Genomic DNA, 14,589 nt, shown 5'->3' on the forward strand with positions numbered 1-14,589 from the left:
AAAGGGTCTAACGCTCACTTTACAGCCGCGACTTTTCCATACCGCAGATCCCCCTACGCCATTTGCGTAGCCTATCTTTTCAATGGGATCTTCCTAACGCCGGTATTTAGAGTCGTTTCTGCAGTGAGCGTTAGAGCTCTAACGACAAGATTCCAGCCGCCTGAAAATAGCAGGAGTTAAGAGCTTTCTGGCTAACGCCGGTTTATAAAGCTCTTAACTACTGTACCCTAAAGTACACTAACACCCATAAACTACCTATGTACCCCTAAACCGAGCTCCCCCCACATCGCCGCCACTCGATTAAAATTTTTAACCCCTAATCTGCCGACCGCCACCTACGTTATACTTATGTACCCCTAATCTGCTGCCCCTAACACCGCCGACCCCTGTATTATATCTATTAACCCCTAACTTGCCCCCCACAACGTCGCCGCAAGCTACTTAAAATAATTAACCCCTAATCTTCCGACCGCAAATCGCCGCCACCTACGTTATCCCTATGTACCCCTAATCTGCTACCCCTAACATCGCCGACCCCTATGTTATATTTATTAACCCCTAATCTGCCCCCCACAACGTCGCCGACACCTACCTACACTTATTAACCCCTAATCTGCCGACCGGAGCTCACCGCTATTCTAATAAATGGATTAAACCCTAAAGCTAAGTCTAACCCTAACACTAACACCCCCCTAAGTTAAATATAATTTTTATCTAACGAAATAAATTAACTCTTATTAAATAAATGATTCCTATTTAAAGCTAAATACTTACCTGTAAAATAAATCCTAATATAGCTACAATATAAATTATAATTATATTATAGCTATTTTAGGATTAATATTTATTTTACAGGCAACTTTGTAATTATTTTAACCAGGTACAATAGCTATTAAATAGTTAAGAACTATTTAATAGTTACCTAGTTAAAATAATAACAAATTTACCTGTAAAATAAATCATAACCTAAGATATAATTAAACCTAACACTACCCTATCAATAAAATAATTAAATAAACTACCTACAATTACCTACAATTAACCTAACACTACACTATCAATAAATTAATTAAACACAATTGCTACAAATAAATAAAATTAAATAAACTATCTAAAGTACAAAAAATAAAAAAGAACTAAGTTACAGAAAATAATAAAATATTTACAAACATAATAAAAATATTACAACAATTTTAAACTAATTACACCTACTCTAAGCCCCCTAATAAAATAACAAAGCCCCCCAAAATAAAAAATTCCCTACCCTATTCTAAAATACAAATATTACAAGCTCTTTTACCTTACCAGCCCTGAACAGGGCCCTTTGCGGGGCATGCCCCAAGAATTTCAGCTCTTTTGCCTGTAAAAAAAAACATACAATACCCCCCCCCCAACATTACAACCCACCACCCACATACCCCTAATCTAACCCAAACCCCCCTTAAATAAACCTAACACTACCCCCCTGATGATCTTCCTACCTTGTCTTCACCATGCCAGGTTCACCGATCCGTCCTGGCTCCAAGATCTTCATCCAACCCAAGCGTGGGCTAGACATCCACTGAAGAAGTCCAGAAGAGGGTCCAAAGTCTTCCTCCTATCCGGCAAGAAGAGGACATCCGGACCGGCAAACATCTTCTCCAAGCGGCATCTTCTATCTTCTTCCATCCGATGACGACCGGCTCCATCTTGAAGACCTCCAGCGCGGATCCATCCTCTTCTTCCGACGACTAGACGACGAATGACGGTTCCTTTAAGGGACGTCATCCAAGATGGCGTCCCTCGAATTCCGATTGGCTGATAGGATTCTATCAGCCAATCGGAATTAAGGTAGGAATTTTCTGATTGGCTGATGGAATCAGCCAATCAGAATATAGTTCAATCCGATTGGCTGATCCAATCAGCCAATCAGATTGAGCTCGCATTCTATTGGCTGTTCCGATCAGCCAATAGAATGCGAGCTCAATCTGATTGGCTGATTGGATCAGCCAATCGGATTGAACTATATTCTGATTGGCTGATTCCATCAGCCAATCAGAAAATTCCTACCTTAATTCCGATTGGCTGATAGAATCCTATCAGCCAATCGGAATTCGAGGGACGCCATCTTGGATGACGTCCCTTAAAGGAACCGTCATTCGTCGTCTAGTCGTCGGAAGAAGAGGATGGATCCGCGCTGGAGGTCTTCAAGATGGAGCCGGTCGTCATCGGATGGAAGAAGATAGAAGATGCCGCTTGGAGAAGATGTTTGCCGGTCCGGATGTCCTCTTCTTGCCGGATAGGAGGAAGACTTTGGACCCTCTTCTGGACTTCTTCAGTGGATGTCTAGCCCACGCTTGGGTTGGATGAAGATCTTGGAGCCAGGACGGATCGGTGAACCTGGCATGGTGAAGACAAGGTAGGAAGATCATCAGGGGGGTAGTGTTAGGTTTATTTAAGGGGGGTTTGGGTTAGATTAGGGGTATGTGGGTGGTGGGTTGTAATGTTGGGGGGGGGTATTGTATGTTTTTTTTTACAGGCAAAAGAGCTGAAATTCTTGGGGCATGCCCCGCAAAGGGCCCTGTTCAGGGCTGGTAAGGTAAAAGAGCTTGTAATATTTGTATTTTAGAATAGGGTAGGGAATTTTTTATTTTGGGGGGCTTTGTTATTTTATTAGGGGGCTTAGAGTAGGTGTAATTAGTTTAAAATTGTTGTAATATTTTTATTATGTTTGTAAATATTTTATTATTTTCTGTAACTTAGTTCTTTTTTATTTTTTGTACTTTAGATAGTTTATTTAATTTTATTTATTTGTAGCAATTGTGTTTAATTAATTTATTGATAGTGTAGTGTTAGGTTAATTGTAGGTAATTGTAGGTAGTTTATTTAATTATTTTATTGATAGGGTAGTGTTAGGTTTAATTATATCTTAGGTTATGATTTATTTTACAGGTAAATTTGTTATTATTTTAACTAGGTAACTATTAAATAGTTCTTAACTATTTAATAGCTATTGTACCTGGTTAAAATAATTACAAAGTTGCCTGTAAAATAAATATTAATCCTAAAATAGCTATAATATAATTATAATTTATATTGTAGCTATATTAGGATTTATTTTACAGGTAAGTATTTAGCTTTAAATAGGAATCATTTATTTAATAAGAGTTAATTTATTTTGTTAGATTTAAATTATATTTAAGTTAGGGGGTGTTAGTGTTAGGGTTAGACTTAGCTTTAGGGGTTAATCCATTTATTAGAATAGCGGTGAGCTCCGGTCGGCAGATTAGGGGTTAATAATTGAAGGTAGGTGTCGGCGATGTTAGGGAGGGCAGATTAGGGGTTAATACTATTTATGATAGGGTTAGTGAGGCGGATTAGGGGTTAATAACTTTATTATAGTAGCGGTGCGGTCCGCTCGGCAGATTAGGGGTTAATAAGTGTAGGCAGGTGTCGGCGACGATGTGGGGGGCAGATTAGGGGTTAATAAATATAACATAGGGGTCGGCGATGTTAGGGCAGCAGATTAGGGGTACATAGGGATAACGTAGGTGGCGGCGGTTTACGGAGCGGCAGATTAGGGGTTAAAAGTGTAATGCAGGGGTCAGCGATAGCGGGGGCGGCAGATTAGGAGTTAATAAGTGTAAGGTTAGGGGTGTTTAGACTCGGGGTACATGTTAGGGTGTTAGGTGCAGACTTAGGAGGTGTTTCCCCATAGGAAACAATGGGGCTGCGTTAGGAGCTGAACGCTGCTTTTTTGCAGGTGTTAGGTTTTTTTTCAGCTCAAACAGCCCCATTGTTTCCTATGGGAGAATCGTGCACGAGCACGTTTTTGATGCCGGCCGCGTCCGTAAGCAACTCTGGTATCGAGAGTTGCATTTGCGGTATAAATGCTCTACGCTCCTTTTTTGGAGCCTAACGCAGCATTTGTTTGAACTCTCGATACCAGAGTTAAATTTATGGTGCGGCCAGAAAAAAACCCGCGGAGCGTTAACAGCCCTTTTACCGCCGAACTCTAAATCTAGGCCAGAGTAAACTAGTTATGTGAAAGGGCTATATGAGTAACTGTAAAGAATATCATTATTAAAGGAATACCGCTACATTTGGAAAACTGCCAGAAATTATTAAAGGTATACTGACATAATATAAGAATAGGAGGTGAAAACCACCGGAAGATACGGTACCGCTATACTACACAGTGATGTAAAATTAAGTCAAAGCGACCACCTGCGCTTACAATAGTAATATATGTTATGATATGCCAAACCCCCATGACTAGAATCAAAAGAATACATGGACTTATACAGTAGTCTCCAAGGGCATATATACTGCTACTTTGGAGGTTACTTGTAATAATGGCATACAAACATATCTACTGTGTTAGCATCCATAGATAAAGAGTAAATGGAACATTACATACATGTGGCTTAATAATGGAACATTACATATATGGCATAATAAAATGAGAGCTCGGGGTAGCGCATAGAAGAAGCGCTATTTTAACATCAAATATTCTATTATAAGGAATTGATACCATATTAATCTACAACTGAAGGGGAAACAGTCACCCCCTATATATTATTATTTATCAGTGCATTATACGTGGCAAAAGAAAAATATATGATCCTTTGTAAAGCCACTCCATACTATAGTAGATACATTGTTAACCGACTCTACAGCACCAATAATGTAAGTGTGCTACAAGAGTAAACTCCTATGGCACCTTACTAAGGATAGGCTCATAAATGGGAACCAGGCCAGAGGTTTAAATAAAAATACAAATACAAATACAGATTGGGTTATATAAAATTGTCACAGAGCCAGAAGCTACTGTTCCCATATAGTCATAATATCATATTTCGAGTTAAGTCCCCTAGGTACCCTGGTACCCAGTGTAAAGATCCAGTACGCCTCCCTTTTTTCCAGGATATGATAAATAGGTCCTCCTCTTGGGTTTACAGATTTTTTCAATAGCACACCAGGAAAAAGAGGTTAAATCACCTTTGTGTAGTATACCAAAGTGCTGAACAATGGGGGTTGATGACCTAGTTTTAAAAGAGGAGAAATGCTCCCTTATTCTGGTGTTAACATCCCTGGAGGTGAGTCCAACGTATTGGATCCTACACTGGGCACACTATCAGGTAGACCACAAATTTAGATGTGCAATTCATGCACAATCTGATATTAAAGACCTTTCCTGTAACAAAACTCGAGAAGGTTGTGGTGCTCTTGGCATAGTCACAGGGTTTACATTTGGAATGACAGCATTGGTACATGCTAATATGTTTTCACCATGAGCTATTGTTTTTTTATCTGCTCGGTAGCATGGTAGGAGACAGGATAAATACTTATGTAGGTGTAGGGCCCTTTTTGTATGAGCATCTCAGACCCTTCTGTACTGACTCCACCAGTTTGTCATCTGCATTCAAGATCTGAAAATGTTTCCGAATTATAGAACAGACTTGGGGAAATTGACTACAAAGAGGGATATTTATCAAGCCGTCAACTATGCTGCATTCGACGGGACCAATACACTCGCCTAACATCACCTAACATCGCAGCCGCGGACCTGAGTATGATCGATCTTCATATTTATCAAAACAGCTGTCAAAAAGCTGCACACCAAGTACGGGGCGATGAGCAGTGGACTGTTGTTAACTAATAGTCATCGATCTCGTTGCTATTCGGCTTTTTACCAACTTTATTTATACACTGTCACTAAAAACCGCCACTATACTAAAATGTTTAACCCCTCCTGAACCCCGCTGCAACTAAATAAAGTTATTAACCCCCCACCCCGCTGCTCCCGGAGCTCAACACAACTTTAATAACCCTATTAACCCCTATCCCGCTACTCCCGGAGCCCACTGCAACTAAATAAAGTAATTAACCCCCTATCCCACTGCTCCCGAGCCCACCGCAACTAAATAAATGTATTAACCAATAAACCCCTGGCCTCCCACATAACTACCACTTACTAAACCTATTAACCCCTAAACCGCTAGCCCCCACATCGCCATAAACTAAATTAACCTAATAACCCCTAAACCTAACATCCCTATCTTATAATAAATTTAAACTTACCTTTAGAATTAAATTAAACTATATTAAACTATTAATTAACCTACCCTAACTGTTATACTAAAATTACATTAAACTATATTAAACTAATAATTAACCTACCCTAACTGTTATACTAAAATTACATTAAACAATATTAAACTAATAACTAATCTACCCTAACTATTAAACTAAAATTACATTAAACTATAATAAACTATTCATTAACCTACCCTATAACACTAAAATTACATTAAACTATATTAAACTATTCATTAACCTACCCTATAACACTAAAATTACATTAAACTAACAATTATATTACATATTTAAAAGCCCTAACCCTACTCAAGTTATTTAAATCTACTATTAAAAATGACTAAGTTACAAAAAAATAACAACTAAGTTACACAAAATAAAAAACACTAACGCCTAGATAACAAGTTTTGCGTTATGAGCTGTGCTGTGCTAATGAGCAGGTTTTTTTCACCGCTCACTTACCTACAGCGCTGGTATTACAGGTTTTTACAAACCCGGCGTTAAAAGACAAGAATTGAGCGTAGAGCAAAATTGAGCTCCATATCTCATTCCAATACCAGCGCTGCTTAAAGGGACAGTCAACCATAGAATTGTTATTGTTTTAAAAGATAGATAATCCCTTTATTACCCATTCCCCAGTTTTGCATAGCCAACACAGTTATATTAATATACTTTTTACCTCTGTGATTACCTTGTATCTAGGAACCTTCTTCCAGCCCCCTGATCACATGACTGTGACTGTTTATTATCTATTGTCTTAAATTTAGCATTGTATTGTGCTAGATCTTAAATAACCCCCTGTGCCTGAACACAGTGTTATCTATATGGCCCACGTGTACTTTCTGTCTCTTTGTGTTGAAAAGAGATTTAAAAAGCCTGTGATAAGGCTTAGAAATTAGCATATGAGCCTACCTATGTTTAGTTTAAACTAAGAATACCAAGAGAAAAAAGCAAATTTGATGATAAAAGTAAATTGGAAAGTTGATTAAAATTAAAAGTCCTATCTGAATAATGAAAGTTTAATTTATACTTGACTGTCCCTTTAAGTCAGCGGTGAGCTGGTCGTACGTGCTCGTGCACGATTTCCCCATAGACATCAATGGGGAGAGCCGGCTTAGAAAAAGTCTAACACCTGCAAAAAAGCAGCGTTTAGCTCACTAACGAAGCCCCATTGATTCCTATGGGGAAACACATTTTATGTTTACACCTAACACCCTAACATGAATCCCGAGTCTAAACTCCCCTAATCTTACATTTATTAACCACTAATCTGCCGCCCCCAACATCGCCGACACCTACATTATATTTATTAACCCCTAATCTGCCGCTCCGGACATCGCCACCACCTACATTATACTTATTAACCCCTAATCTGCTGCCCCCAACATCGCAGACACCTACATTATATTTATTAACCCCTAATCTCCTGCCCCTAATGTCGCTGCAACCTACCTACACTTATTAACCCCTAATCTGCTGCCCCCAACTTTGCCGCCACACTATTAAATGTATTAACCCCTAAATCTAAGTCTAACCCTAACACCCCCTAACTTAAATATAATTTAAATAAATCTAAATAAAATTACTATCATTAATAATAAACCCTAAAATAGCTACAATATAACTAATAGTTACATTGTATCTAGCTTATGGTTTATTTTAATTTTACAGGCAAGTTTGTATTTATTTTAACTAGGTAGAATAGTTATTAAATAGTTATTAACTATTTAATAACTACCTAGCTAAAACAAATACAAATTTACCTGTACAATTAAACCTAACCTAAGTTAAAATAACACCTAACATTAAACTATAATTAAATAAATTCCCTACATTAAATACAATTAAATAAATTAAATTAAATTAGCTAAATCACAAAAAACAAACAAACACTAAATTACAGAAAATAAAAAACAAGTTAAAGAAAAAATCTTGTAATTAGTTTTTTATTTTCTGTAATTTAGTGTTTGTTTGTTTTTGTGATTTAGCTAATTTAATTTATTTAATTGAATTTAATGTAGGGAATTTATTTAATTATAGTGTAGTGTTAGGTGTTATTGTAACATAGGTTAGGTTTTATTTTACAGGTAAATTTGTATTTATTTTAGCTAGGTAGTTATTAAATAGTTAGTAACTATTTACTAACTATTCTACCTAGTTAAAATAAATACAAACTTGCCTGTAAAATAAAAATAAATCCTAAAATAGCTACAATGTAACTATTAGGGGTTAATATGTTTATTCGAGTGGCGGCGATGTCCGGAGTGGCAGATTAGGGGTTAAAATTTTTATTATATTGTTTGCGATGCGGGAGGGCCTCGGCGTTGGGGTTAATAGGTAGTTTATTGGTGTTAGTGTACTTTTTAGCACTTTAGTTATGAGTTTTATGCTACGGCGTTATAATCTTAACTACTGACTTTAAAATGCGTTAGGAATCTTAATGGGATAGGGTGTACCACTCACTTTTTGGCCTCCCAGGACAAACTCGTAATACCAGTGCTATTGAAGTCCCATATAAAAAAGGCTTTACGAAGTTTACGTAAGTTGGTTTGCGGTAAGGCCAAAAAAGTGTGCGGTGCCCCTATACCTGCAAGCCTCGTACTACCAGCGGCCATGAAAAAGCAGCATTAGGACCTGTTAATGCTGCTTTTTTTACCCTAATGCACAACTCGTAATCTAGCTGTAAGTTACACAAAATAAAAAACACTGTTACAAAAAAAAAACCAAACACTAAATGACACAAAATAAAAAATAAATTATCAAATATTTAAACTAATTACACCTAATCTAAGAGCCCTATGAAAATAAAAAAGCCCCCCAAAATTAAAAAAAACCCCTAGGCTACAATAAACTACCAATGGCCCTTAAAAAGGCCATTTGCTGGGCATTGCCCTAAAGAAATGAGCTCTTTTACCTGTAAATAAAAATACAAACAACCCCCTAACAGTAAAACCCACCACCCAACCAACCAACCCCCCAAATAAAAACCTATCTGAAAAAATTAAGAACCCCATTGCCCTGAAAAGGGCATTTGGATGGGCATTGCCCTTAAAAGGGCTTTTAGCTCTTTTTCAGACCAAAGTCCCTAATCTAAAATTAAAACCCACCCAATAAACCCTTAACAAAAAACTAACACTAACCCCCGAAGATCCACTTACAGTTTTCGAAGACCCGACATCCACCCTCAACGAAGCGGCAGAAGTCCTCAGCGAAGCTGGCAGAAGTCTTCATCCAAGCAGGCCGAAGTCTTCATCCAAGCCGGCAGAAGACTTCATCCAGATGGCATCTTCTATCTTCATCCATCCGGCGCGGAGAGGCTCCATCTTCAAGACAACCGGCGCGGAGCATCCTCTTCTGATGACGTCTTCTGAACAATGAAGTTTCCCTTTAAATGACATCATCCAAGATGGTGTCCCTTACTTTCCGATTGGCTGATAGAATTCTATCAGCCAATCGAAATTAAAGGGGGAAAAAATCCTATTGGCTGTTGCAATTAGCCAATAGGATTGAGCTTTCATCCTATTGGCTGATGGATGAAGATAGAAGATGCCGTCTGGATGAAGACCTCTGCCGGCTTGGATGAAGACTTTGGCCCGCTTGGATGAAGACTTCTGACGGCTTCCCTGAGGACTTCTGCCGCTTCTTTGAGGATGGATGTCGGGTCTTCGAAAACTGTAAGTGGATCTTCGGGGGTTAGTGTTAGGTTTTTTTAAGGGTTTATTTTGTGTGTTTTAATTTTAGATTAGGGACTTTGGGCTGAAAAAGAGCTAAATGTCCTTTTAAGGGCAATGCCCATCCAAATGCCCTTTTCAGGGCAATGGGGAGCTTAGGTTTTTTAGATGGGTTTTTATTTGGAGGTTGGTTGTGTGGTTGGTGGGTTTTACTGTTGGGGGATTGTTTGTATTTTTATTTACAGATAAAATAGCTGATTAGTGATGTCGCGAACTTAAACATTTCTGTTTGCGAACGGCGGACTCGAACTTCCGCTACTGTTCGCGAACCGGCAAACCGTGCGAACCGCCATTGACTTCAATAGGCAGGCGAACTTTAAAACCCACAAGGACTCTTTCTGGCCACAATAGTGATGGAAAAGTTGTTTCAAGGGTACTAACACCTGGACTGTGGCATGCTGGAGGGGGATCCATGGCAAAACTCCCATAGAAAAGTACATAGTTGATGCAGAGTCTGCTTTTAACCCAAAAAGGGCCTAAATCACCTAATCAGTTATGATGTTTTATCGATCAGGTAGTGTAAGGGTTACGCCCGCTTCACAGTGACAGACCAAACTCCAAGTGTAACGCACCGCAAACAACCGCAAACAGTCCATTTGCACAACCACAAGATAGATAGATTTGATAGATAGATACATAGATTACATAGCTCAATAGATGCAATATACATATGATCGATACGAATTACATATATCAATAGATGCAATATCCATTTGATAGATACGAATTACATAGATCAAAAATTGCAATATACATTTGATAGATACGAATTACATAGATCAAAAGATGCAATATACATTTTATAGATACGAATAACATTGATCCATAGATGCAATATAAATTTGATAGATACGATTGATAGATAGTTTTGATAGATAAATAGATAGATTTGAAAGATATATAATTTCCCTGACAGAGAATAACAATAAGACATGCGGTCTGGGACCCGTGGTGTGTTAAGTAGTACTATTCTTAGCAGTTTACTACTACCTGTTACTCCCCCTATCGGGGGAGGTCTATATGGTCTGCATTTTTGGAACAGGGAGATGGAAGAAGATGATTGGTCTGTCCTCCTACTTCAAATTTGTCCTAAACACAAGTGGCTGTCTCAAAACAGTCCGGCCACGAGATAGATAGATTTGATAGATAGATATACATAGATTTATAGTTAGATAGAATCGATAGAAGATAAATAGATAGATTTGATAGATATATAATTACCCTGAAAAAGTATAATAATAAAACATGCGGTCTGGGACCTATGGTAACTAGGTTGTGTTAAGTAGTACTATTGTTATCACTTTAATCCCTGTTACTCCCCCTATCGGGGGAGGTCTATATGGCCTGCATGATTACCCTGACAAAGTATAACAACAAGACACGCGGTCTGGGACCCATGGTAACTAGGTTGTGTTAAGTAGTACTTTTCTTAGCAGTTTAATCCCTCTTACTCCCCCTATTGGTGGGAGGTCTATATGGCCTGCATGATTACCCTGACAAAGTATAACAACAAAACATGCGGTCTGGGAACCATGGTAACTGAGTTGTGTTAAGTAGTACTATTCTTAGCACTTTAATCCCTGTTACTCCCCCTATCGGGGGAGGTGTATATGGCCTGCATGATTATCCTGACAAAATATAATAATAAGACATGCTGTGTGAGACCCATGGTAACTGAGTTGTGTTAAGTAGTACTATTCTTAGCACTTTAATCTCTGTTACTCCCCCTATCGGGGGAGGTCTATATGGCCTGCATGATTACCCTGACAAAGTATAACAACAAAACATGCGGTGTGGGACCCATGGTAACTAGGTTGTGTTAAGTAGTACTGTTCTTAGCAGTTTAATCCCTCTTACTCCCCCTATCGGGGGAGGTCTATATGGTCTGCATGATTACCCTGACAAAGTATAACAACAAAGCATGCGGTGTGGGACCCATGGTAACTAGGTTGTGTTAAGTAGTACTATTCTTAGCACTTTAATCCCTGTTACTCCCCCTATCGGGGAAGGTGTATATGGCCTGCATGATTATCCTGACAAAATATAATAATAAGACATGCGGTCTGAGACCCATGGTAACTAGGTTGTGTTAAGTAGTACTATTCTTAGCACTTTAATCCCTGTTAATCCCCCTATCGGGGGAGGTCTATATGGCCTGCATGATTACCCTGACAAAGTATAACAACAAGACACGCGGTCTGGGACCCATGGTAACTAGGTTGTGTTAAGTAGTACTGTTCTTAGCAGTTTAATCCCTCTTACTCCCCCTATCGAGGGAGGTCTATATGGCCTGCATGATTACCCTGACAATGTATAACAACAAAACATGCGGTGTGGGACCCATGGAAACTAGGTTGTGTTAAGTAGTACTATTCTTAGCACTTTCATCCATGTAACTCCCCCTATCGGGGGAGGTCTATATGGCCTGCATGATTACCCTACCAAAATATAACAATAAGACATGCGGTCTGGGACCCATGGTAACTAGGTTGTGTTAAGTAGTACTATTCTTAGCACTTTAATCCCTGTTACTCCCCCTATCGGGGGAGGTCTATATGGCCTGCATGATTATCCTGACAAAATATAATAATAAGACATGCGGTCTTGGACCCATGGTAACTAGGTTGTGTTAAATAGTACTATTCTTAGCACTTTAATCCCTGTTACTCCCCCTATCGGGGGAGGTGTATATGGCCTGCATGATTATCCTGACAAAATATAATAATAAGACATGCGGTCTGGGAACCATTGTAACTAGGTTGTGTTAAGTAGTACTATTCTTAGAACTTTAATCCCTGTAACTCCCCCTATCGGGGGAGGTCTATATGGCCTGCATGATTACCCTGACAAAGTATAACAACAAGACACGCGGTCTGGGACCCATGGTAACTAGGTTGTGTTAAGTAGTACTGTTCTTAGCAGTTTAATCCCTCTTACTCCCCCTATCGGGGGAGGTCTATATGGCCTGCATCATTACCCTGACAAAGTATAACAACAAAACATACGGTGTGGGACCCATGGAAACTAGGTTGTGTTAAGTAGTACTATTCTTAGCACTTTAATCCCTGTTACTCCCCCTATCGGGGAAGGTGTATATGGCCTGCATGATTATCCTGACAAAATATAATAATAAGACATGCGGTCTGAGACCCATGGTAACTAGGTTGTGTTAAGTAGCACTATTCTTAGCACTTTAATCCCTGTTAATCCCCCTATCGGGGGAGGTCTATATGGCCTGCATGATTACCCTGACAAAGTATAACAACAAGACAAGCGGTCTGGGACCCATGGTAACTAGGTTGTGTTAAGTAGTACTGTTCTTAGCAGTTTAATCCCTCTTACTCCCCCTATCGAGGGAGGTCTATATGGCCTGCATGATTACCCTGACAATGTATAACAACAAAACATGCGGTGTGGGACCCATGGAAACTAGGTTGTGTTAAGTAGTACTATTCTTAGCACTTTAATCCCTGTAACTCCCCCTATCGGGGGAGGTCTATATGGCCTGCATGATTACCCTACCAAAATATAACAATAAGACATGCGGTCTGGGACCCATGGTAACTAGGTTGTGTTAAGTAGTACTATTCTTAGCACTTTAATCCCTGTAACTCCCCCTATCGGGGGAGGTCTATATGGCCTGCATGATTACCCTGACAAAGCATAACAACAAGACACGCGGTCTGGGACCCATGGTAACTAGGTTGTGTTAAGTAGTACTGTTCTTAGCAGTTTAATCCCTCTTACTCCCCCTATCGGGGGAGGTCTATATGGCCTGCATGATTACCCTGACAAAGTATAACAACAAAACATACGGTGTGGGACCCATGGAAACTAGGTTGTGTTAAGTAGTACTATTCTTAGCACTTTAAACCCTGTAACTCCCCCTATTGGGGGAGGTCTATATGGCCTGCATGATTACCCTACCAAAATATAACAGTAAGACATGCGGTCTGGGACCCATGGTAACTAGGTTGTGTTAAGTAGTACTATTCTTAGCACTTTAATCCCTGTTACTCCCCCTATCGGGGGAGGTCTATATGGCCTGCATGATTATCCTGACAAAATATAATAATAAGACATGCGGTCTTGGACCCATGGTAACTAGGTTGTGTTAAGCAGTACTATTCTTAGCACTTTAATCCCTGCTACTGCCCCTATCGGGGGAGGTCTATATGGCCTGCATGATTATCCTGACAAAATATAATAATAAGACATGCGGTCTGTGACCCATGGTAACTAGGTTGTATTAAGTAGTACTATTCTTAGCACTTTAATCCCTGTAACTCCCCCTATCGGGGGAGGTCTATATGGCCTGCATGATTACCCTGACAAAGTATAACAACAAGACACGCGGTCTGGGACCCATGGTAACTAGGTTGTGTTAAGTAGTACTGTTCTTAGCAGTTTAATCCCTCTTACTCCCCCTATCGGGGAAGTCTATATGGCCTGCATGATTATCCTGACAAAGTATAACAACAAAACATGCGGTGTGGGACCCATGGAAACTAGGTTGTGTTAAGTAGTACTATTCTTAGCATTTTAATCCCTGTAACTCTCCCTATCGGGGAGGTCTATATGGCCTGCATGATTACCCTACCAAAATATAACAATAAGACATGCGGTCTGGGACCCATGGTAACTAGGTTGTGTTAAGTAGTACTATTCTTAGCACTTTAATCCCTGTAACTCCCCCTATCGGGGGAGGTCTATATGGCCTGCATGATTACCCAACCAAAATATAACAATAAGACATGCGGTCTGGGACCCATGGTAACTA

Source organism: Bombina bombina, chromosome 5 (genome assembly GCF_027579735.1).
Source record: "Bombina bombina isolate aBomBom1 chromosome 5, aBomBom1.pri, whole genome shotgun sequence".
Taxonomy (NCBI): domain Eukaryota; kingdom Metazoa; phylum Chordata; class Amphibia; order Anura; family Bombinatoridae; genus Bombina; species Bombina bombina.